Here is a 25,733-nt window from a genome sequence, read left to right on the forward strand (position 1 = left end):
CTTATATGCCATTGATATTGTTAGCTTGCAGTTTCTATCCCACAATTTTTGCCATTTATCTAGTTCTATTGGATAGTAAAAATTTATTTTATTTTTATTATGTTTTTAAGAGGACGATTTTTAGATTCTAAGTAGGCTCTCAAAATGTATTTTCTGCAATCAGGACAGTAGGGCTAAGAGTTTATGAACAGCATAAAGTAGGGGTTTCATACTCGTGTCATCATGGTGGAATTACTTGACTTATCGCGACTCCCTCCATTGCTAAACTGGATGTGGGCATGGCCAGCATGTGGTACATCTGGCCTGCGGGCTGTGAGTTTGACACCCCTGGTATAGGAGCTGCTTATTTCCAGTGCTGGCTCCATGTTTTGAAATCCACTTAAAATACTATCCCTTTACCTCCTTAGTACTGTAGCCATAAGATGTTCTGTTTGCCAGGGAAAGAAACAAGTAAGAAACAAGCCACCAAATTCCAAAGGATAAAGAGTATCCTGGCCAGGGTTCTGAGCTTAGGCTTCCTGTCCACCTATGAGTCCTGGTAAGTGCCCAGATAATCCTTCTCGTGCACCAGTCTGTGTTCTTTGTGATTTGTCACTATAACATACTCTCTTCCTGTTTAGTAGGTTAATGCAGACATAAACAAAACAGATTGAATTAGTGCCATCCATCTGCTGGCATGATCAGAAGACAAAAAAATATGCTAACTGAGAAAAAGGAAATAACTTTTGTGAGATGAAGTTGAAAGATATAACACTTTTTAGCTAGTTTACTAAAAGCTCACCAAATCGTTGATACTGTGAGTCAAGGGCTGATATTTATTTCTTTAAGTATTTTGATTTATAGACCATTACAGTTCCAAAGACTCTGTAGAGTTTACATCAGACCAATACAGAATAAAATTAAAACAATAAAAATGACATAACAACCAGTAACAGCTAGACTGATGCACCACTATTTGTAGGTGGTAAAACCTTTTGTTCACCCCTTAAGGCTCTCCTGAAATAGTTTCACAACTGTTTGGAAACACAGTGAAAGGAAAGTGATCAAAATATCTGGGCTATTATGCTGTCTTCTATCTATGCATTGGTGCATTATTGTTGTGGGAATCAACATGCGCTATCCTTGTCATCAACCAGTCACAGTCTGGTGATACATTCCAAAGAGTGAGACAGTTATGTTTTCTAAATGGACTGGGAGGAGGCACAAGAAACCAAAAAATAGCCCCATTGTCAGAGGAATATCTCAAGGGTGAGTTCAACTGATGACTGATTAACCCTCCCCCATTTTTCTGTTTTATGATTATGAGGATACTGTGCTTATGTCTGGAGACGCAGCATCTCACATAAAGCATTCATTTCTCCAAGTTAGGTAGCATTGGTTGCATTCTTAAAAGACAGGATGCAGTGGTTGAATTCTGGGTCAGACGTGCTTCACCCTTCTTCATAGCAGTGCCATATTCCCATAAACAGCCCCAAAGATTTTAAGGACCCAATACAGAAATCCTTCCTATTAATTATTGTGGCTTCTGACATTAAAAAGTTGTATTACAGAAGAAATGCTGAAACAGATGGGCAAGAGTGTCCCACTGTTGTCCGTTCATTTATTATCAGTGACAGTTGTTTTCTGGTTGACCACTTGTACTGTAAATCAGGGATGATTTACTTATTTATTGTTGTTGCCATTATCGTCATCATCTATGACAGATTCCTTGGGTGATTTGGAACAGATTATCAAGAATTTCTGGCTGTCCTATTTACTGTGTTGTTCTGTAAGATATACCATTTCTATTTGGCTTTGAAGCTAATTATGGAAAAACTTTTTTTTCAAGTCAAAAAGCAAATCAAGGACTAGAAATAATAGACATTCCAAACTTGATCATATTTATGTTCTTGAATAAAATGGACAATGAACAGTCTGAATATCTTTTGAGAAAATGTTTTGCACCTGGTTCTTACTCTTACTGGAATACCTTAAGGCTGTAGTAGTAGTAGTAGTAGCAGCAGAGAGCAGCAGCAACAGCAGCAGCAACAACAACAACAACAATAATAATAATAATTTTTTGCAAGTCTGAATGTATCCATCCACACTATAACTTATTTGCTGATGAAGCAGTCCCAAATAAACATGCAAAAATGCCTTCTTTCTGCAACTTTTCATTATTTTAAAAGTCAGTTCCAAAGATACTTGGCTTAATAATAATAAAATATAAGCTTCATGTCACTTCTAAATGTAGCCAAAACTTTACAATATGATTCATATTCTTATAATAGTTAGGTTAAGATATGATATACCACTGAAGTTTGGGATTCTGAAAATGTGATAATGTTCAGATTAGAATATTTATTATTTCATCTGGGTGACTTCAAAAAAACCTAAGTACAGCTCTTCTTCACTTGCTTTGCTTTCTTCACAAACACATCCAAGATATTTACTTCTGGACAAAATCTCAGAAATCTCTAGTGTGCTCAAATCTGAGCTTTCTTGATGATACCAAAAGCAGATTCCAAGGGAAACTGCTAATTAGCTGCTCTTGAACAATCGATGAGTTGATAATTGCTACTTATCTTTGGATAAAATGTGGAAAGCTTTTTGCAGTGCTTTTTGCAAGGGCACAGGAAGTATGCCACGCCATAGGATGTGTTCTCAACTTGCTGTACCTGCAGATTTTAATTTTCTCATCACAAGGAGAGAATAAAAGTCTCAGGACCAAGAACAAAATAGCTCATATTGCTACTTACACAACCTGTAACTTGTGGGGTGAATGTTGCCCCAACCGAAAAAAGAAAAACACCGAAGAATTTTATGACAGTTACCTTTCAGAATTTAAGCGGGGCATAAATTAAAGTAGTCAGACCTTGGCAATGGTATAGTGATATGCTGGAAAGAGGATATTTCTCCCTGGTAAGGTTGTGATAGGCCAGGAATGGGTTGCTCAGCATCCTAATTGATTGGACTGAGTGTGTCAAAGCTGATTAATTTAGCTCTGCCCCCTGTGGCTGGCCACACCCAGCTTTTGACTCAGTCTTCGGCAAGGACGGATGCAGTTGATTACCTTTCCTCCTTTGCATTGCAAAGGCTTCTTCAAACAAAGACAAAGCAGGAAATCCTTTTTAAAATTGCGGCTCCTTTCCTCAGCTGTTTGGCGGAGCTGTGAAACAGCTGATTGCTGCTCTGGCAGCCCGGAGCAGTCGGCAAAGGCCATTTTCGGGCCTCTGTGGTGAAGAAGGAGGTGGTTGGGTGGCCAGTTTGGATCAGCAGGTGGCATTGGCCTGCATTTCTTTGGTATCTGGAACAACAAAACAGCTGATTGCTGTTCCACTGAAGCACAAGCTAAAGGCCGCAGAGTATCCTGACAGTAGGCTTGGAGTGGAGGCTACATTTATATCTACAGCTGCAGGCCTCAGGCCATCTGAGTCTACTGAAACAGAGATTCCAGTAAACATGCAAGTTTTGATAGATAGGGCTATCAGGAAGGGAATTGCTGAAGGAATTCAAAGATTCGTGCTTCACTCTTCAGAAGCTTCAGAGGTGTCTGTGCTTCCATCTAGAGCATCTAGGTTCAACCTTTTGGACCTCAGGGACTACCAAACTCACAATTTTAGATCCCAGGGACCACTAACCAGTTCTGTGGGCATGGTCTAATTTGTGGGTGTGGCTTGGTGGTCATGTGACTGGCTGGGCATGGCTTATATGTAAATATTATCAATATTTAAATAAATATTGAATTTTTTTATAAAAAAGCAACTTTTACCCCAAATCAGGAAAAGCAGGCAGGCAGGCTCACAGAATCACAGATTCATTCAGAAATCTATCTATCTGCCATTGGCTAGCTCAGTCTGTCACATAAAATTTGCTAGCAAACAAACTCACAAAATTAACTCACAACACACCATGTATGTAAATATTGAACGTTTTTATATAAAAAAGCAATTTTTACCCAAAATCAGCCAAAGCAGGCAGATTGAGTTGCTCACAGAATCATTCAGTGATCCATCTATCTGCCATCGGCTAGCTCAGTCTCTCAGATTTGCTTGCCGTGAGTCTGCACTGAATTTGCTTGCAAGCAAACCTTCAGTCCTAAGGAAAGCAGAGCCGAAGATCTAAAGATAGCTAGAAAGCAAGAAATCCAACCATTTCTTGCTTCCTAGCTAATCTAAATCTGGTACAGCAGAACAGATGATGGTCAGAAAAAGGACAAATAGCAATTTTAGCAGGCAAGTTTGCTGGGTAAGGAGTAAGTGCGCGGGGAGCATTCCTGCGGGCCATGTGGGCAGTGTAGCCTTGTGTTTCTGTGCAGCCTGGATTAATTGCTTTGGGAGGGTGCTCTGGGGGTGAGATTTCTCTGCGGCCCACCAAAATTTTCTGAAGGCCCACCAGTGGGCCGTGGCCCACTGGTTGGCGACCGCTGATCAAGAGAACAGGTGGCTCATCTATCCAAAAGGAGTTCCTTATCACAGGAATGGGAATCCCCAGCTCCTTCAGTTTATGCTTTTCCTTGGTAGGGGAAGTTGATAAATGTGAATCTGACCTCTCAGAAGATGAAGGTCTGGCTCCTGAGCTCCCTGCCTTTTCAGGCCTGTTTTGTTCTGATCTATCTTTTCAAGGCCAGGAATAGAGCAAATCTGGGCCCAGATGCAGATGACGAAGATCCCGGCAGCCAGCCTTCTATGGAATCCGACACTCTATTCAATGAGCCTATCATTAGGAAGGAAGTGGTACCACCCCCCAAGATCTTTTTAAAGGTAGTACATAAACAGCTAGACACTCCTGCTTCCGGGCCTAATCTATCGTCTTCCAGCCATAGAATATAGGGCCAAAATTCACCAAGAGTCTCCAGGTGCCCAGAGTAGATACCCCTGAAGCACCTTGGCTTCTACTTCTTCATCCCCTTCTGATCTGGAAGAGGTCCTCAAAGCTAATGAGAAGAGGATTGAGCAGTCATTGCAGAGGGCCCATCAGGCAGATGCTTGGGCTGTAAAAGCATCCACGGCTGCTTCCTTTTTTACCATAGCCTCTCTCAGATAGCTCTGAGACAACTACAGGATAGGCTTCCTGCTTCTGATACTAGAGCACATCAAGATATCAATAAATTAGTTGCTACAGCTGAGTTAACAGTGGATGCCACCCTGCATGGAGCCAGGTATGCCACCAAGACCATCTCTGCTTCTGTAGCAGCTGCCCGATGAAGCCTTTGGACTTATTGCTTTGCTCTCTGGGCTGTGATGCTGCAACCTCCTTCCTGAAGACAGAGTGAAGATGAGTTCCTGGCAAAGACAGGGGAAAAAAAGCCCACCGGCCCCCAGTTGTATAAAGACTTGGTAAAAGAGCACCACAACCTCTGGCCCCAAGGCCCAAGCACATTGCTCACTTCCTGGATGGGGTCCTGAGAAGTCACACAATCCAATGAGAGATGGCCTTGCTCAATAAGCCCATATCAACTCATAAAACATTTCTATGTTTTTTTAGAATTGCCAACAGAAAGGGAGGGTGGAGCAGTGCAGCAGCTTGCAAACTGAAAGTGCATTCCATAAATATTTTCAAAGATAGTAACGAGGTGACTGAAGTTTCTGCCGTGCAAAATTCTAACTGGAGAGCATGATTGATGACTCCTGACTGTGGATGTGTCCCATTGGAGAATATGAATTAAAATATGCTCGGGGTGGGGGAAAACCAGGATCAAGGGTGACAATGAATTATGTGTTTCAGAGTCGGCTACACTCAGGCAGTGCCAGACATTTTAACTCCCCATAAATCCTTTTTAAGTTTTGGAAGTTTGGCTCGAGACTCATGATTTAAATGGGGGTATGCATTAGCATGGTATGCAATAATTCATATGTAGCACACATAGATTGAATACCAAGAATATACATTCATATTGTAGGATTTGGCATTGTCTGAAAAGCCATTTTGTTCTAAATGCAAAGAATCTGGCCATCTCCATTAAACCAAATTTCATGTTCCTTTAACTATCACTGGCTGATTAAAATACCCATAAGGAGTAAGTTACTGGTTCCTGTGCTTAGCAAGTGCTAACTTCTTGGCCACCCACTCAGAAAGGCAGATGGCTTATATGACAGGAAAGAGTAGATGGCTTGAAAGCCACCAGTATAACTCTTCTATGTGATTCAGAGTTGAATGTAAGGTTTTTCCCAGACGCTGATAAAAATTAGCAGTGGTGGCTTTACCAATTCTATGAGCTTCCTATGCTTTCTTTGGTTTTCTGTTATTATCTTAGTAGTATGTGCTTCCAAGCATTTGGATTTCTCAGTTTCATAGCTAGAATGATTACACATTTACAATTTTGTATAGCAAATTAGGATTCCAATTTTATAGTGAGAAGAAATGAGGCAAAGTTCTATACAATGTGGCTAATTTAACTATAAACCCAGGTTTTCTGGCTATAGGTCGAACACTCCTTCCTGAATTTCATATTTTCTGGTTTTGTAGTTGGCAATAGAAATCTAGGATCAGAGCATTGTACTATGCTGAATTAGGATGTAGAAAAGCAGTAGAGATGCTGGTTCAGAGCAGCCAATTTCCTTATTATCAGCTTCCACAGATACATATCTAACCAAAGCAGTTTGTAGGGCTCATTGTTGAATTCCTCTATTTTGTTATGATGAGCTTTGATTCTATTTAGAGTGTAAGGACTGCTTAGAATGGATTCTTAAAGATTTGATTCAAATGGATTTCTTTTTTCAAGCTACATCATTGAAAACATGATTCCCCCCCCCCCAACAAATGATCAGATATCTGTTTTTAAAAATTATTTCACAAACAATCAGCTTTCTGGTCATATTTATTTTCCTAAAAAGGAATGAAGAACAAGGAAACTGTTATATGAGGGAGCACATTAGGAAGACAGGTCAGGAATGTGCCTATGTGCAGACATGCAGCATCAAATTAAATAGAAGCTTTAAAAAATAATAATTCAAACCATTGGAAACATGGACCTACCTTGCATGATTTGCGAGCTCACTCTAGATTATAAGTGAGCACTGATGTGAACTTCTGGAGACGATGTCAAAGACAGACTACCAGATCTGGAACTGGGCAAATCCAGATAACCAAAGAAATATTCGTTCCTACCATCTCGTGAGATTTTGTTTTTTCCCTGGCCCAAATTTGTTAGTCCTTGGTTAAAGCCCCTGGTCAAAGGGTAGAAATCTGGTTCCTCTTTTCTTCATTATTATTCAAAAAACTGTGCAGAACCATAAGACAGTCCCTATGGATTTCAGCACAATTCCTTAATCATTACAATTATTCCAGTTTGCTCAGTCCCTCTTCTGGGATTGAGCAATGGAGATCTGTAGTAGCAAGCAATTTGGTTTCAGGAAAGCTTGTGGGCTCATATAATTACAATGCCAGGGAAGAGAAATTATAAATAAAGCTATTATGCAGCCAAACTAGGTTTGATGGGCAAAAGAACATTAATTGTGCATATTTTTATTTACAAAAAACAAAACAACTCATGGGAGACTGCAAATCTGAACAGAAAAATAGAATGTGTGGCTGGGTCAGGGGTAAGAAGTTAATTCCCCTCCATCCATTTTTTCTATGGATTTAGGTTGCTTTTTCATCAGAATAGAGAACATAAGCAAATTTGGGCTGAAGTATAGAACTAGATGCATGAGACAGCTGTTTTGAACTTTAGGTTATCATATTGGCTCTGTCTACATTAAGGGTAAGAGCCACGGTGGCACAGTGGTTAGAATGCAGTACTGCAGGCTACTTCTGCTGCCTGCTGGCTACCTGCAATTTGGCAGTTCAAATCTCACTAGGCTCAAAGTTGATTCAGCCTTCCATCCTTCTGAAGTCGGTTAAATGAGAATCTGGATTGTTGGAGGCAATATGCTGACTCTGTAAACTGCTTAGAGAGGGCTGTAAAGCACTGTGAATAAGTCTAAGTGCTATTGTTATTACTGTTGCCAACATTCCTAAACTACAATTAGTTGCCAATGTTCCTAAATTACAATTCCCAGCATTCTTCTCTGTTACCCATGCTGTTTATTTTTAATGGAATTGTAATCTTGCAAGTATCTAGGCAGCCCAAATTTTCTATCTCTAATAGAATATAGGTGGGAGAAATGGAGGCCTAACATTGTTATTCTAACTAAATCAACTACATAGATATTGTGGGAAAGACTTATAGTACATGTATCAGAAGATCCAAAAATTGCAAATAGTTGTACTTGTATTGCAACAATATCCTGAAGTTAATAGATGATGTTTTCACAGAGATTAGGTTGTCCATTATTTTGAGATATTTTATTTTGATTTAATAAATTCATTTTTATTTATTCTAGTCAGAAACAACCTTCTCTATCTTTGATGTTTAAGATAAACTATTTTCATTTCCAAATCAAACAGGTTTACAACTTTAAAACATTTCAGAAGAAGAATGTTTACTTCATTCATGGAATGGAATGGGAGAAGTTGACAGAAGGAAACTGTAAGTAAACTCTAAAAATCAGCAAAAAATGCCAAAAATTGCAGTCACATGCTGCAGGATGCTGCACCTGGATGTAAATGCAAGCTGGTTGCCAAGCACCCAAAGTATGATCAAATGACCATGTGTGTATATGGGGGCAGAGGAGGGGAGAGATCCAGCTGTCAGAACTTTGAAAAAGGATTGTATGTAGTCCTTGTGAGATCCATTGTAATTTTGAACAGTCACTAAATGACTGTTCATTAGGTGAGGATTATGTGTATTCCTGCTGAGACCCAACAAACACAGAAAAAGATCATTTCAAAGAACAGGTGTGAATACAAAGAAGATGCACTTTTGTATTGCCCCTAGGTAGCAAATCTACATAGCATATCATAAAGAGTATCTCACAGAGATTTTGAAGCTTATGATTGTGTGGTAACCCCAGTCACTATGGTTGTTCAGGGTTTTGGATGATAACACCAGTATTTTGAATCTCTGCAGATCTTTTTTGAACAGATGTGAAATGTATATGAGGCATCCAATGTAGTGATCTAGCTACTGCTTTTTGCTTTTTAAGCAGTTGAAAGGACAGTGTTCTTTCATATATTGTTATTGTTATTTGTAGAAGAAAAGAAAAGCCTGATGAATTTTCAACTGCACATATAATTTTTTGTTAAATGCTCATTGATTTGAGGTACAAATGAGTTGTAACTGATCATGGATATCCTGTTTCAGAAAGAAAAATGTTTTGGATTAATTTCAGCACTAATTCTAAAACCCTATCAGGCATTTCTTTTAAATGGGAAACATTTTTTTTTCATGAAAGAGCGACAAAAGGACAAAATGGAAGTTGTGTGCTTATGCAGCATCCTAGATCTGTTTGTGTTCACACTTCTTTTCCTAGTACTATCTTCAACTCCTTGACCTCTTCTTAAATTCTAGCACAAAGCTAGGACATCAAATCTTCAGAAATTCACAGAGATATATCTTTTAGTTGTTCTCGACTATGCAAATAATAGGATTGCCAACAGATGACGACTTGCAGAAACAAGGATAAAGTCTGAATCAGGGCTCTGTGTGGGAATCTGGTATATTTTAGAAGATCCATTCCAGGATGGGGGCAGAACCTCAAGTGGGTAAAGTCACGGCCTCTGAGCCAAGAAGCGCCCCATTGTATTTCTCTGCTGGGAGCCTAGGCCTTGTTCTGAACAGAGCATACAAGCCAAAGGGAACAAGAGAGACCCTTCTTTCCCATCCCTTCCAAATCCATTGCCCAAGGACAATGGCATCCAAAGTCTACCCCAAGGAAAATGTATGGCATGAAATTTGCAAAAGCTGGAGAATTTGAAATGCTTGTCACTGAGTGACCCCAGAGATCTTGTCAGCTATAAAGACAACCATTGATCTCATCTTGCTTAGGGAATCCTTGCTATCACTATAGATTCACTGTTCAACCGTGGCTTGCTAAGATGGAGATAGCAGCTGGAAACCAGAATGTTTTAGGAAATGTGTGGAACATTGTATTAAGCCATGGAAGTAATAGCGGGAAATAATGGGAAGAAGCTGGAAAAATGACAAGAGGATAACTGGGAAGAGCACACGAGGAGGAAATTTTCAGGAACTTCTAGATAACTGAAAATCCAGCGTATGCTGTTAGTGATGAATTGACTCCTTTTCGTAGAAGTTCCGGCTCTAAGGCAGCCAATGACTCTGTGCTGGGATGATGAGAAAAGGCAGTTTTACTCTATCCTTTTCCAAATGCAGAAGCCAACTGGATTTAACCTTAAATTAAATAGACAAGAGAACAGTATCTTCCATGGGCCTGCAGGCAGCAGATTAACTTGGCAGGGCACAGACCAGGCTACATTGGAAAAGGAAAGACGAGCCAGAGAAATGTAGCTGTCCTGAACAGGCTTTCTGGGTAGGAGGGAGCTGAGATGTTCTCTTTTTAAGCTAACTACAGGAATAGTGGTCTCTTCAATCGGCCAAACATTTGTCTGGCTAGCTCTTCTGAAGTTTTATTTCTCGTTCTATTCATACTGTCAGGCAGACTACCAGTCAATTAATAATTGCTGGAAAAATAGGCCATCATTAGCAAAGGAAGGCGACAAAGGCACAGCACAAAAGGCCACAAAGGCACAGTAGCACCCAACAATCTCATAAAAGGCTGTCATGAAGCACTTGTGGATTTTAGGTTGCTACTGCTGTCTAGACCAGGTTAAGCTATTCTTAAGATTTGACAACTATACCTGTTTTAGTTTGCCAGCGTGAAAAAGACTTGTCTAGAAATCAGTTTTATTTATTGTTGTGTTTATTACATTGCCTTATGTATTAGTTGAATTTAGTGGTGATGCCAGCTCTCTTCCCCCACATATCATCAATACTTTGGACTAAGTTTATAAATCAGTATTTATTCTTATATTATTTTGTTTATTCTTTAGTCTATCCATAGTAGTTTTATATCATATAGTATCAAGTATCAACTCTTTTTTCTGCGATGTATTCTAAAGTATGTGTACACACACACACACACACACACACACACACAAACATATAAAGTTTGAGAACAGGCATCAGAATTTTATTTTTTAATGTGTGCCAACATGTTTACAGAAAAAAGTGACAATATTGTTATATTATAGTTTGTCCCTTTGTGTGAATATGATTAGATTCAATAATATATTGTCATGAGTCTCTATTGTACTATCTCACTTTACTCTTAGACAGGTACACAATTTTAACTTTTTGAACCAGTGAATTTTTAATCACATGTATACATTGCTGTCAGAGACCAAAAAATACAGTGCACATAGAAGTAATATTTCAAGTGATCATAAAACCAGATTATGCTTGATTCTACAGCAGTAACACGAGACAGATTACGTCTTGATCATTCCTGAAAGTTCCTCAGGTTTCTATTTAGAAATTAGTAATATGGTTCATCTTTCTCCTTTGAGCCTCTTTCTATAGAGCAGGTTGATTTTAATTTGAATCAAGCACCTCATAGATACATTTCATTGCACTTACTGCATTCTTTCCTCTACTTTCAATGCTTTCCTGCAAAAGTGGGAGGCAAACAATGCACTCTTAAAATGTTATTATTCCAACAGAGGAATAATACATCCCCGCTTAGATTAACGTTCTTCCTCTTCTTGTCTCTCCTTTTGAACAAGGACACTTCCATCTAGCTGTTTTCATCTCCCAAAACTTTTACACATGTACCATCCCATAAGTGTCCTCACTTACAACTCCCAAGGACCCTTTCAAATTCACCAGTGCATCCTTTAGTTGGCAGGGAGTACCACAAAAAATAATCCAGCCGTGGACCACTCTCTTCTGCTGTTACTACTTTGCTATGTTTATTTAACACTGATGAAAAACATACAAATGTCCACTGTGCATGAAACAGCAGATCCCTCTTGGTTCAACTTGGAAAGAAAGGGAATGGCATCAAAGTTTTGAAACCACTGTAGTACTTCAACATTAGAAAGGAAAGGAGAAATCTCAGAAGCCAGGATAAAATGGAAGTTCTCACTGTGCTGATCAAATTTATCTTTTTTTGATATGCAGCAAGGATCCAGGACAGATTTTGGACTTTGAACCCCGATTGCCTGAAGTTTTGAAAAACTTCCAAAGGAAATTCCATTTGTCCAGTTAAGGGACAAATCATTCAAAACAAATCTTTTTGGGATGAAAGGTAATGCTGGCAGTATTAAACCGAGAGGCTGTGGTTTTCTCAATTGGTTTTGATAATTACAGGTAATCCTTGACGTACAGTAATTCATTTAGTGACTGTTTGAAGTTATAACAGCATTGAAAAAGCTGACTTGTGTCCGTTTTCACCTTTGTGACCATTGCAGCATCCCTGTGGTTATGTAATCAAAATTTGGACGCTTGGCAGCTGGCATGTATTTATGATGATTTTAGTATCCTGAGATCATGGGATCACCTTTTGCAACCTGACAAGCAAAGTCAATGGGGAAGGCAGATCCATTTGACAATTGTGTTGCTAATTTAACAATTGCAGTAATTCATTTAGCAACAGTGGCAAGAAAGGTCGTAAAATGGGGCAAAATTATTTGCTTAGCAATAGAAATTGTAGACGCAGGTTGGGAACTAGCTGTACATTTTTTCTTATTTTTAATGCAAGTCCTGTGAGCGGTCCATTCTGAATACATAGTTTTAATATCTTATTTTGCAGGATAACCATCTGCAGTGTTAATCTGGGGTTGTCAAGGGGATCCAATCCTGATGTTGCATCAGACCTCAAATTCTTTCATAGCTGACCCTATTAACATGAGTCACAACTCCCACTAGTAATTGTTCGCCAGCCCCAGTGAAAGGAACAGGTGGTTGTATGAAGGCAGCAGTTATGATCTGTCTATGTATTACCCTGTTTCTCCATATGGCCTCCCCCAATAGGAAGTCCCAGCATGTTTTATAGGCATGAAATGAAATTAAACCCCTCCCCCCAAATTAAGGCCTATATTAAAACATGCGAAATGGGGGGGGGAATGGTGTGGGGGCTTGCCGTTAGGAAGTACTTTTGTTGCACACCCGGATATGGTGCTGCCTGCATTGACCCTGAAACGAAGTGCCCCACCAACGCCGAGGTCAACATCCAAGCCATCGCCACCCGCCCGAAGATGCAAGGGGGGGAAATTAAGTCACCCCCCCAAAAAAGACGGCCTAGCCATTTTTTCGGGCTCAAAAAAAAAAAAAAAGACCCGGCCTTATTATATGAGAAACACGGTACTACCCAAATATGCTGCTTTATTTCAAGCTTCTCCTTGCCCCACTTCAGCACATAGTAATTTATGTAAATCTTGATAGTCCAGAGTTCTGAGACAATATAGCTATGCTTCCTAAGAAGACCTCATCTCTTGGTGGGACACCAAAAATCTGCAGTCCCAAGTTCTTCCCAGGAATAAACAGAGATGGCATTTAGGTCTAGCCATCCTCCCCTCCCACCCTCCAGTCTCCAGCATAGCTTCAACAACATATTTTGTTGGCAGCCGTTAAAAATAGCTTCCTGGCATTGTAGTGGTGTGTAGAGGGGTTTGAATTGTTCGTGTCTGCAAGCCCTGTTGTGATTCAAGCTGTCACTTGCAAGGCAATTACAGGAAGCTGTTAATTTAAGAATGGGAGCAGAGCCCTTGCAGCAGGGAAGCTGATAGTCGTCACAGAGAGAGAAGCCTAACAGTTGGCATCTGTATTGATGCTTGTTTATTTTAAATGTTGGTTGGAACTCATCCTGAACTATCAGGGTTGGTGAGGTTGGCACACAGCACGAAGTGAAAATCTGCACAGTTTGTGTTCGGCCGTGCTAGAAACAGATTTTTAGTTACACACTAGAGACCACCAGCTGTTTGAAAATCCTGTGGCTTTTGTGAAATACCAGGCAGGCAATAAAAGAACATCATGGGTTCATCTAGCAATGGCAGATGGTATGTTACTGCTTTATTGGGTCACAGCATTATAGGCACCTTCTTCTTCCGTTCTCACCAATAGCTCTGTGATGTGTTAAGCTAAAACAGGTCATCCAATGACCCTTGTGGTTGAAACATTATTGGAATCCACTGCTGTCTTCTATGTTCCAATTTAACCTACAAATAACAGTGTTATCCATGATAGTTTGAGACCGAGGATCAGGCAAAAGCTAACCTTTCTGATATGCCATTCCTTTATTCTAGCTATAAACTAGGCCAGATCAAGATATTTTTCTCCCTAAGTTAACAGACAAGATAATGTTCATTCTCCTATTCCATAGGTAGAATATGACTGGAATATGGGCTGAACCTTACTGCAACATTCACCATTTATTTATCGAATTTGTATGCTGCCAACTCTATTCAACTGCATAGTCCTTTAAACAAAATTAGGGTATCTGTATAACAAAGTTTCCTGATTGTGCATTAAAAAATAAGTAAAATAAAACCAGCCTTGTCTCCATTCTTCTTTCTCTCCTATATGGAAGCATCTTTACATACTACATACTAGAATTAAAATAGAGGGATAAGAATTATTTTCATTATTTCGGACTTCTGGTTGCAAGGCTTCGGCAGCGGCAGGAATCCGTGACTCTGCGGGTCCCTGCTGCGCTCGCTGCTGAAGTACCCCCGATCCAATTGGATTTGGGGGTTGTCGCTACCCCAGAGAGGTAGCGGAAGATAGAGGAGATCCGGGCAGGGGTCTGGGGACATCGCAACCCCTTTCCCCAGCCGTCTGGACTCCTTTTTCCTGAGGCAGTGGAGCGGCTGTCAACAATGGCAGCCACAAAGAGATCTTCAACCGGACAAGATTTGCGCAGGAGAAGAATTAGAAAGAGAAAGTGTTTTGGCTGAACCGGGACATTAAGATACATTTAAACACCCTGGAAATCTGACTCTTTGATTGATACATTTGTTTCCAAAAGAGGCTATTAAAGCGGCGGATGAAAGTGCTGAGGGAAAGTTCACTCCCCTTCCTTACGGAGATAGCAAACGGACATTGAAAAACCTGCTTCTTTACAGAAGGTAAAAATAAGCTCTTTGTTATAAGTGGGAAGGGAGAGGACTAAAAAATCTTTAAGAATTTGTTGGAGGAGACGCTTTGAAGATTACAAGACCAGAAATTAACTGTAATAAGGCTTTAAAATATATTTTGGGATTTTGTCCCAGGAGGAGAAAGTGCAAAGAGAAGAAGAGGAAATATTTTGTGTCTGTTTGGATTGCTTGATAACTTTGGAATGCTTGGAAATTACTTTAAGATTAAAAACATTTGGGTTGTTCTTAAAAAAAAGAAGAAGAAGAAAAAGCTTTACAATGGCACCATCTGTGGATGAATTAAAAATGGAATATGAAAAATTAAAGGAAGGAGAACAGGAAGGCAAGGATTCTTTGGGAGCTGTCTTCCACTTTTTAGAAATGGTGATTTCTACTTATCAGCAACTACATGGGGAAGAAGGAGGAGGAGGAGGAGGAGAAGAAGAAGAAGAAGAAGAAGAAGAAGAAGAAGAAGAAGAAGAAGAAGAAGAAGAAGAAGAAGAAGAAGAAGAAGAAGAAGAAGAAGCAGCAGCAGCCATCTTTAATGGACAAAAAAGTTCAACTAAGAAAGAAAATAGGAAGAGGGGAAGGAAAATTGAGAATTTAAGATTTAACAAAACAACCAAGAAAGAGAAAAATAAGGTGAAAAAAAAGGTACAATGTTAGAAAGCAACAGAAAGAGAAATACAACAGAGAGGGAAAGTTAAAAAGACGGAGGTTGGGGTGGGGGGCAAAAAGGCCAGACAGGAGAAGAAAGGGAGGGATAAAGGAAAAAAAAGGCCAGACAGGAGAAGAAAGGGAGGGATAAAGATGCCAAAAAGCAGATTTTTTTCAGAGATAAAGGGTAAAGCATAACTAAAGAAAGATTCTGCAAGAGTACATAAGATAGTATTGTTGTATTTGCATTTGAAATAGTCTATTGGAATATTATAAGATTTAATAAAATATTAAAATATTAAAATGTTTAATAATGATAGATTTCAATATTCAATAAAATATTAAAGAGACTGTGTAAAATGATGTTTAGTTATAGTTTAATTTGTTATTGTCAATGTTAGTACAAATTTACTATTTCATTTTCTTATTTTAAAATAATGTATTAAGCAGCATTAGAATTAGAATGGAAATTATTTATTTAACTATATTATAAATTTATTATTCTTTTATTTTAAAATGCAACATGTAGAATGTACTAAGCAGAATCAGAATGGAAGTTATATATTATTTTAAGTGTCAATTTAGGGGAAAGATAGAAAGGCGTCACACTTTAAAAGTGATTACAGGGAAAATTTTCTGTTAAAGAGAAGAGATAAATAGATAATTGGAAAAGAACGGACAAAAGATACAAGTATAATGATTTTAAAATAAGATGAAATAAACAAAATATAATTAAGAGAGTGAAAAGAAGGGAGAAGTTATATAGAAAATATAGAATGGTAAATAAGATAAGAATGGTATATAAGGTGAGCATGAATTTGATTTAGGTCTGTAAAAAAGAAGTAACCCGGGGCTAAGCCACTTTCCAAAAAGAAGTTTTATGTTTTATGTTTTGTGTTTTGGTTAGCTATGTTTGATTGAGAATTAATAAAACCTTGGAGGAATAAAACTAAAGGGAGAAACAATGAGAAATTTGGAAAAGATATGTACAAATGACAGTTTGGAATTATGTTGTATAAAAGAATGTCTTATTTGTTTTGTCAAAATCTACAAGTAGCCTTCAGAAAGAAGGTTTTATGTTTCTATGTCTTGTTTATGTTTTGCATTTTGTGTGTTTGAGAATTAATAAAACCTTGATAGAAAGAAATATAATTGAATAAAAGTAAAGGGAGAAACAATGAGAAATTCGGAAAAGATATATATGTGTTTAAATGGAAATGTGATAATTTGGAACTATGCTGTACAAAATAATTTTTTATTTGCTTTGTTAAAATCTATAAGCAGCTTTTAGAAAGGAGGTTTTATGTTTCTATGTCTTATGTTTGTCAGAAGTTTTATGTTTTGCATTTTGTGTGTCTATATTTGATTGAGAATTAATAAAACCTTGATAGAAAGAAATATAATTGAATAAAAGTGAAGGGAGAAATAATGAGAAATTTGGAAAAGATATATATGTGCTTAAATGGAAATGTGATAATGTGGAACTATGCTGTATAAAATAATGTTTTATTTGCCTTGTTAAAACCTATAAGTAACCTTTAGAAAGGAGGTTTTATGCTTTTATGTCTTATGTTTTGTTTGTCTTTAAAAAATTAATAAAATTTGTTTAAAAAAAAAGAATTATTTTCATTATTTCAATTTTAAAATACAAAAACCACAGTCTTGGGGTAGGATTATTTTATTTGAATTAAGACTATCTACATTGTGATTGCAAAAAAGTGCCCTGGCATAAGATTTGCTGCTCCATATTCAGACTCAGTAACAAGTCTGGCAAGCAGTGCTGCCCTTACTGTATTGTAGGTCAATTAAGAAAAAGGATTGGTGGATTCTCCTATTTTCCCTGAAGGCAGTAAGGTGAATGCGGATGGGAGGAAATGTGAGGGAGGTGTTCTGATACTATGCAGAACTCCTGCTGAGGGCGGAATTCTGGGAATTGAAGTCCACACATCTTAAACTTGCCAAGGTTGAAAAACACCGCAATAATCTTTGAAGTCTTATCAGGCTGAATCTATGGAAAAAATTATGTGAGACAAAGAGAGAAAAATAACTTAAAATGGGAACAGCTACATCTTTAGACCAATCAATCAATAATATTTATTCAGTTAATGATCAGCAAAATTCAAAAGTAAAGCAAAATAAGTACATTGATATACTAACAATCAACAGAATAAATTATGAAATATAACATTCACTCCTCTAATAATATGTTAATATAGAACTTACTCCAGTGATAAATCTAAAATGGCAATAGGCATAAAATGAAGACTATATATGCCTACTATTTATTAATTAAGTTGTATCAAACCAAGAACAATGTTTAGGGTTCATGTAAAATTTAACTGGCCTCCCAGGGAATTTGTTAGGGATACAGTGTAGATTGACCTAATGTCTCTGTAAAATTTACAGCGTAATAATATGGTTTCAATTTCCCCTTCACCACACGAGCCAATATGCTCAGCTATGAGGATATCACTATATCTGCCTTGAAAAAGTACAGATGGAAGAATGTTAAATCTAGCTTTAGAGAATGCAATTCTCATCTTAGGGAAAATTAGATTTAGCAATTAACTTGCTAGTCCCACATGCCCCTGTTAATCCAAATTCTATCATGTTGCCTATTAACTCCAATCTGAAACTCCACATCCCTTATTCTTTGAGTAATTAATTGCTTAGCTTGATTGTAACCTGATGATTTTAAGAATGGAGAGAGCCTGTATGAAGCCAGTTATTCTCTACCACCTATTTCCAGGGTGAGGTGAAAAGTTATCTGTTAGAACTAGAGGGTCAGACCAACTGGAAAAAATAACATTTTGAACCAGCAAATTATCATCATCTTCCAGTTCCTAATCTGAACAACAGTCCTATCTCAAGCCTTAACAGACATCTGATGTTCCATTGGGTACATCTAGAATTGATCACAGGAATTTTGTTTGCACTATTTCCTGTGGTTGTTTCTTCAGATAGATTCCAGTTTGTACCCCATAAAAGATTTGAGTCAATGATTCAGCTTCAAAAAATGTTAAAGATGCAGGGACTAATTGTCCTCTGCTAGTTTAAAAGAAATAATTCATCAACTTAAAGGATGATTGTACGACATAGTTCTTATGTACATTCCTCCACCATCATCTTTCAAGTGAAAAACCACCCAGAGATATTTAAATTATGCCCTTCTGCTTTCCAGTTATTATTATTTGACTCTTGAAGTGAAAACTAATCTTTAAACTACTTTAGGTATGAGCTGGGGATGGGATAAAAACACGTTACAAATGTGGCACAAAAAATAGTATGGTAGTGGTGTGATTATGGTAAGTTAGGAGAATTCTCTCAATTTAAGCTGCATGGAGTCAGCACAAGCACAAACTCTGTTCAGTCTCCCTTTTTAAAGTTAACTCTATATTTAGAAAAACATAGAAAAAGAAAACACAAAATTATAAAGAGCCATGGTGGCGCAGTGATTAGAATGCAGTACTGCGGGTTACTTCTGCTGACTGCTGGCTGCCGGCAGTTTGGCAGTTCGGGCCTCAGTGGCTCAAGGTTGATTCAGCCTTCCGAGGTTGGTAAAATGAGGACACAGATTGTTGGGAGCAATATGCTGATGCTGTAAACGGCTTAAACAGGGATGTAACACACTGTGAAGTGGTATATAAGTCTTAAGCCTTATTGCTATTGCTATAAAAGAAAGAAAAAAAGCTGGAAAAAAATATAAGGAATGTATCTTTACAGACATGCATATATCAATATTGGTAATCCTTGACTTACAGACATTCATTTGGTGATCAAAGTTACAATGACACAGAAAAAGTAACTTACAACCAATACTCACACTTACCCCATGGTCACATGTTCAAAATTCAATTGCTTGGCCATTGTCATATATTTATAATGGTTGCAGCATCCGAGGGTCATGTGATCACCATTCACAACTTTAACTTCAACAAGCAAAGTCAACGGAGGAAGCCAGATTTGCTTAATGACTGCATGATTCATTTAACTGCAGTGATTGGCATAACAATGGTGGCAGAAAAGGTTGTAAAATTTGGCATAACTTGGTTAACAATTCCTTTGCTTAACAGTGGAAATTCTGGTCTCAGTTGTGGTCATAAGTCCAGCACTTCCTGTACATAAATTCATTACAATTATCCATAGCTAATCTATAAGGGGGGGGGGGGGCTCAGTAAGAAAGGATAAAATACTGCTTTAAGGAACATTCATTTGCCCGAGCACCTGCCTCACACTTCTTGGTACTTGCCTGCTCTGATTGTTTCCAGATGAAATTTTTATTTGGCAAGTTTTTGTTCGTAAAAAGTGGGATTTTATCAGGATTTGAGATATTGTCAGGTTTCATTTGTAACTATTTTTTTTTATTGATACTTCTGCTATCATTTTTCTTATGGCACATAAAACAGTAATAAAAAAGCAGAATATATCCACAGTTTATTTTATTGGCCATATTGAGAACCATCCATCTTGGAAGCAATTTCTTTAGATTCCCTGGTTCTGTCTTCTGATTAAAAAACAAAATAAAGCAAAATGAAAACATAAGAGGAGAAATATCAAAAAAATCTGCTTGAGCCTTGTAAGCCCAATTTTTAAATTTTTAAATCATTCATAACTGTCTCATTTCAGACCTGCCGTAGGGAAATCTTTCTATGAATATCAGAAAGTCTTGTCAATGTGCACATATGTATTCTTTTAACATAGTTAAAAAGACAGATATTGGTCTCATTAGATAGATCTTTTTGCACTTACCTTATACTTCAGGGACTTCAAGTCTGAAATACTTGTAATTAACCCTCTTGATTGATTGACTCCTTTTTTATTTATTTATTTGTAGCCTGCCGTTGTGGTTTTAACTTACAGTCAAAAATTATTTTTTTTACATTTATGTGCAAACAATGAATGAGCAAAGTCCACAGAGAAGTGCAGTAATTGTTTCACAGAAGTCCTAATTTATAACTATTACAATCTGTCAGTATTTTATAATTCTCTTTTCGATAATGATGAGCAGAAACTTAGAATCTATGAGAATGGCTGCTTCTAACAAAATTGCTCTAGGGTTTTAAGTGGAATCATTTTTAAAAAATGTTAGCAGCACCTATGAAACAACTACAAGGAATCACATCAAAGGCTTATCTTTGATCTGGCACAAGGAAAAGCTTATTCTGATTATCCATTTTCTGAAACTGAATAGCAAGAAACCACAATACTGCCTTCAGTGTGCCTTAGCCCATTGTGAAGATAGCCTCTACCCAGTGGTGGGATTCAAATTTTTTTACTACTGGCTTGGTGAGTGTGGCAGGGGAAAGATACTGCACAGTCCCATTCCCTCCCCACTCTTGGGGGAAGGTTACTGCAAAATTTCCATTCCCACCCCACCCCACTAACATGCTTTCCAGCTCTGTTCTCCTATGCAGGGCAACAAAAGAAGACCCAGCCGATCAGCTGGGACTCGGGAGGGAGAGAATAGATGGGGGAGGGGCCAGTCAGAAGTGGTATTTGCCAGTTCTCCAAACTACTCAAAATTTCCGCTACCGGTTCTCCAGAACTGGTTAGAACCTACTGAATACCACCTCTGCCTCTGCCCATCTTTCCATCAAAAGTAGTGTTTTTTAAACTTCTCCAATGAGCTGCTCCGAGCATCCAGTAGTGGGAGGTGCTTAGATTCTGCTCTGCTGGGCTTGATTGATAGGATGCTCCTCCTCCTCGTGTCCCCCAGTTTCAGCTCAGCCTTCATTGTAGGCAGCTTGTTTGGGTTCCATGGCCAGACTAGGAAGAGAGACAAAACAGCAGGTTTGAATTATAGCCTTTTAAATAGGACATTGTTCAGACTGCCTTAAAATAATTGCGTCTGATGGCACTTTGGTAATCTTGCCGTCAGAGAGCTCAGATCAGCTCCCCAGGGAGCGTTCTGCCACTTCCGCGGGGATCGGAGGTTTTCATACAACTTGCCATTGCAAAGCCCTTGCTGAAGCGCCATTTAAGGGAGCACGATTTCAGATAACGGCCCAAGGTTTTTCTCTGTCGCCTCTAGAACACCAGAGGGGAATCTGTGTTCGAATTCTCCCTCACGTGCCTCTACCTTACGAGCTCTATCATTGTGAGACGTGACAGTTGCTGCTATTTTTGGTGCACAAAATAACTGCCAGGGCCATTTTGCTTAGCAAAATTCCATTTGGAATTGCTACCTTCATTTTATCTGTTGAGAGGCAATTTACCTGTGCATGCTCTCTCCATGAGAGTTTAGGGGGACTAATCACTCTGTTTTTCAACTTCTTTCTGGGGTTTTGTCAGAAGCTAAGTTGGCAGCCCTCACAGACAATTTCCTGGAAGATAGCAGCACACACACAGTGAGCACCAAGGCCTGTGTCCATCTGTGCAAGCAGCTGTTGAGGGCCATTTGGACAATTAACTTATTCTGGCCCTAAAAGGTGTTCTCTATTTGAACGTTAATAATTTGGCCTTAAAATTTCTTCTTCAGAAGCACTGACTGGTGATCAGCACAATTATATTAGTCAAAATTATCTGTGCTCACATATAATAGAATATATATAACTATAATAATATGATAATAATTATTTATTTGATATTTTTTATTATTATTATTATTATTATTATTATTATTATTATTATTATTATCAAAATAATTTTACTAGTAATAATTGGCTAAAAAGGGGGGGGAGTAAATTATAAGAGGGTTCCCTGCCTCTGATTACAGCAGGCCCCTGGGTAAGCCAACGGTCCAAAACATATTAATTTATATATATACATTGGGCTCGTGATGTAATCTTGAGGGTCGTAATGGTCGTAATGACAAGAAAAAATAATACAAAGGTATCATCTTCCAAAATTATATCATGAGCCCAATCTAAATCAAAACATTCTTTTTTAAAAAAAATAAATTTTATTGATTTTACAATTAAAACAAACCAACAACACATACATAAATGAAAGAGAGAAAAAGAAGAAAGAAAGAAGAAAATAGAAAGAGAAAAATAGAAAACAATTAAAAACATTCTCATCTTCAACAGTTTGTAAGACCTCTTTTTATCCTATTTTATGCCAAATACACACACCTAATCCTTACATATATCTGTATATCACTGCTATGGATCTATCCTATCCTCTTTTGCCTTTTAGTGTGAAGTCTATCTTTGGTCTATCCATTTGTACCAGCAGTTCCAGCTGTTGTAGTATATTGAAGTGTCTTTATTTTTTAATGCCAAAGTTAATTTGTCCATTTTTGCACAACTTGAAATTTTTTTTGGAATAATCATCTCCTCTGATGGAACATGAGGCTGCTTCCAACATTGTTCAAAAGCCAATGTGGCCGCTGTCAAAATGTGTATTATTATATATTTCACTTTTTTTGATATTTGTTTATCAAAGATTCCTAACAGAAAGGACTCTGGTTTGAATTTGATCTGTTCTCATGTCATTTATTTCAGCCAATTACTAATTTTCTGCTAATATTTTTGAGCTTCTGTACAGGACCACCACATATGGAAAAAAGTTCCCTCTTTTTTTTTTTTTTTTTGCATTTCCAGCAATTCGGATTCATATTGGGGTGCATCTTCGCTAATCTCGAAGGTGGAAGGTGCCATCTATAAAACATTTTATAGGCATTTTCTTTGTATGCTACCGATTGTGTAATTTTATTATTTCTACCCCAGACCTTTTCCCATTCTGTTATGGTGATGCTACGTCCTATATTTCTACTCCAGGCTATCACGTTCCCTTTTACAATTTCTTCTTCTAATTCTACTTCTAATAAATAATTATAAAATTTTCAGATATTTTTTTTGCCTGATCCTAATATTATCATTAGAAGCATTACTAATGCAAATTAGACAGAACCCAGACATAAAAGAATTAAAGGTTAAGAAAGAAGAATATAAGTTGCAAGCGTTTGCGGATGATATGATTTTTTTCATTGAAGAACCAATAGAAAGACGACAAAAATAGATGAATGAATTAGAACAATTTGGAGCAGTAGCAGGACTTAAAATTAATAGGAAGAAAACAAAATTAATGACTAAAAATTTAACAGAAAACAGAACTAGATGAGATTGGTTACATAGAACAGTGATCACCAAATGGTGGTCCGTGGCCCACTGGTGGTCCATGAGAAAATTTTGGTGAGCCGCAGAGAAATGTCCCTCCCAAAGCACCCTCCCAAAGCACCCCCCCAAAGCAATTGATCCAAGCTGCGCGAGAACACAAGGCTGTGCAACCCACATGGCCCATCCACCCACTGGCCCCCACCAAGCGCAAACCTGCAAAAAGCAACACAGCCCTCGCTGGCCAGGACGAGGTAATGGTGCTGTTGCAGCAAGAGGGGGCTGTCAGCACAGGAGGGCTGAAGGGGCGATGGAGATGGCTGGAAGGTGCAGGAGCGCCATGTTACTTGCATTTACACGGCACTCCCTCATCTTCCAGTTCACCTCTTCTTGCCTGGGCTGTTCCTCAATGGCCACAGGCTGTAGGGATGGCCTGAGGCAGGAAAAGTACCAGCTGGTGGTGGTAGGAGGGGGTGGAGTGGGCAAGTCTGCGCTCACCATCCTGTTCAGAGGTCCAGAATGGGGCATCGTCAATTTTCTCATCCCTCTCGATACTCTGCTCTGCTGCCCCCCCCCCACCATCGCTACCCAGGGAAGGCACAGGAAATGCGAGCAGAAACATAGCTCTCGCTGGGGCGAAAGAGCTGAGATCGAGGAAGGCACAGGCAAGAGAAGACGGAAGCTGCCACTTTTCAAAAGCACCGCTTTCTGTGGCCTGTGCCTTCCCCAATCTCTGTTCTTGTGCCTCAGCAAGAGCTATGTTTCTGCTCGCTTTCTTTTCCTGTGCCATGCCCAGGCGGCAATGGCTGGGGTTGTGTGTGTGTGTGTGTGGGGAGCAGCAGAGATATCAGGGCTGCTCTCCCCCCTCAGCAAGCCAGGCCTGGAGGAACGCGAAGAATTGCGGGCAAGTACTGGAGAAATGCATTTTGGAAATGCCAACACACATTTTCAGTAGGCTCTCCTCTGTCCCAAAGTAGGAGTGAGTGGGGGGAAGGGAGCAGGGAAGGGTAGGAGGGAAGGAGAAGCTTGGCTGGCTTTCCTTTGGCATTGGGCGGGAGACCAAATGCCCAGATAAAAAGAGCACCAAGACGCTCCTAATAACCAGCCTGTTTTGTGCAGGTGAGTGCTTGAGCTTTTCTGTGCTCGACACCTCCTCCCCTTCGGCCTCCCCACAGGGAGGGATCTTTCTCTTCTTGGAAGGAGCAAGAGAAACTTGGAGTTTAACCTTAGGAGTCCTCTTCTTAACCTCGGTGGGGGGTGCTGCCTGATTATTAGGAACCCGTCTTCCTCAGCGCTTCCAGCCCTGACCTCCTTCCCTCCCCCAACTCTAGGCAGCCACACCTGGCAAAGGAGGGAGAGGTTTCCTCTGACTTGGGAGATATGAAATGACAGGAGACCAGATTGTGGGGGGGGTTTTTCTGCTTTTCCTCGGTTTGAGGGGGAGCAGGTTCCTCCCTATCCAGATCTTCCCAGCCGGATGAGAGAGGCCCCTCCTTCCCCTTTGCTCTGCCCCACAGTTATGATTAAGCATTTACGATTTTGTTATAATTAAATAAGCACTTTTGTATTTTATATAAAACAAAAAACAGCTGCCAAGCCTGACACACAAGATTAAAAAGAACCCAATACATAAGCCTGAGGATGGCAGATGAGATTCTGCCGAAACATCTCTATAATAAAAGCACAAATATTAAGACTGGGAAAACACCCGAAGAAACCTAAATACCATACATGCATACACACACACATACATACGTTCATATTAAAAATTAATTTTAAAATATTAAATTTATATTTAATATAAAAATTAATTTTTATATTAAATATATTACCTTTTTTAAAAAAATTGTATTAGTCTCAGGATTTAAAAGTATGAGTTTGGTGGTCCCTGAGGTCCAAATGCTTGACGATCCCTGACATATAACATTGACTATAGAAGGGATAAGGTGGAATACATATTTCTTAGTTGTTCTACTTCTTGGAAAACAGGACCTTAAAGTTATGGACTCGATTGTTTCATAGTGAAATCCTTAATATTCCCTAATTTCAAAGGAAATTGCGTCC

The 25,733-nt window shown here is 38.7% G+C and overlaps 1 long non-coding RNA gene across 3 annotated transcripts in view; it reads left to right on the forward strand.

Moving 5' to 3' along the window:
* The window catches only part of LOC148124169 (uncharacterized), a 69,843-nt gene that overhangs the window by 17,578 nt on the left and 26,532 nt on the right, over positions 1 to 25,733 (forward strand). The window contains exons 3-5 of one of the 3 annotated variants that reach the window (XR_015740278.1): positions 8,371 to 8,452; positions 12,002 to 12,128; positions 14,202 to 14,320. This is a non-coding gene — a long non-coding RNA (uncharacterized LOC148124169). Of the gene's footprint in view, positions 1 to 8,370; positions 8,453 to 12,001; positions 12,129 to 12,632; positions 13,173 to 14,201; positions 14,321 to 25,733 lie in introns of those variants that run through there. The other 2 variants (XR_015740280.1, XR_015740279.1) reach the window with 2 other exon arrangements.

This window comes from Pseudonaja textilis, chromosome Z (assembly GCF_049901715.1).
Source record: "Pseudonaja textilis isolate UNSWEBS1 chromosome Z, rPseTex1.2, whole genome shotgun sequence".
NCBI lineage: Eukaryota > Metazoa > Chordata > Lepidosauria > Squamata > Elapidae > Pseudonaja > Pseudonaja textilis.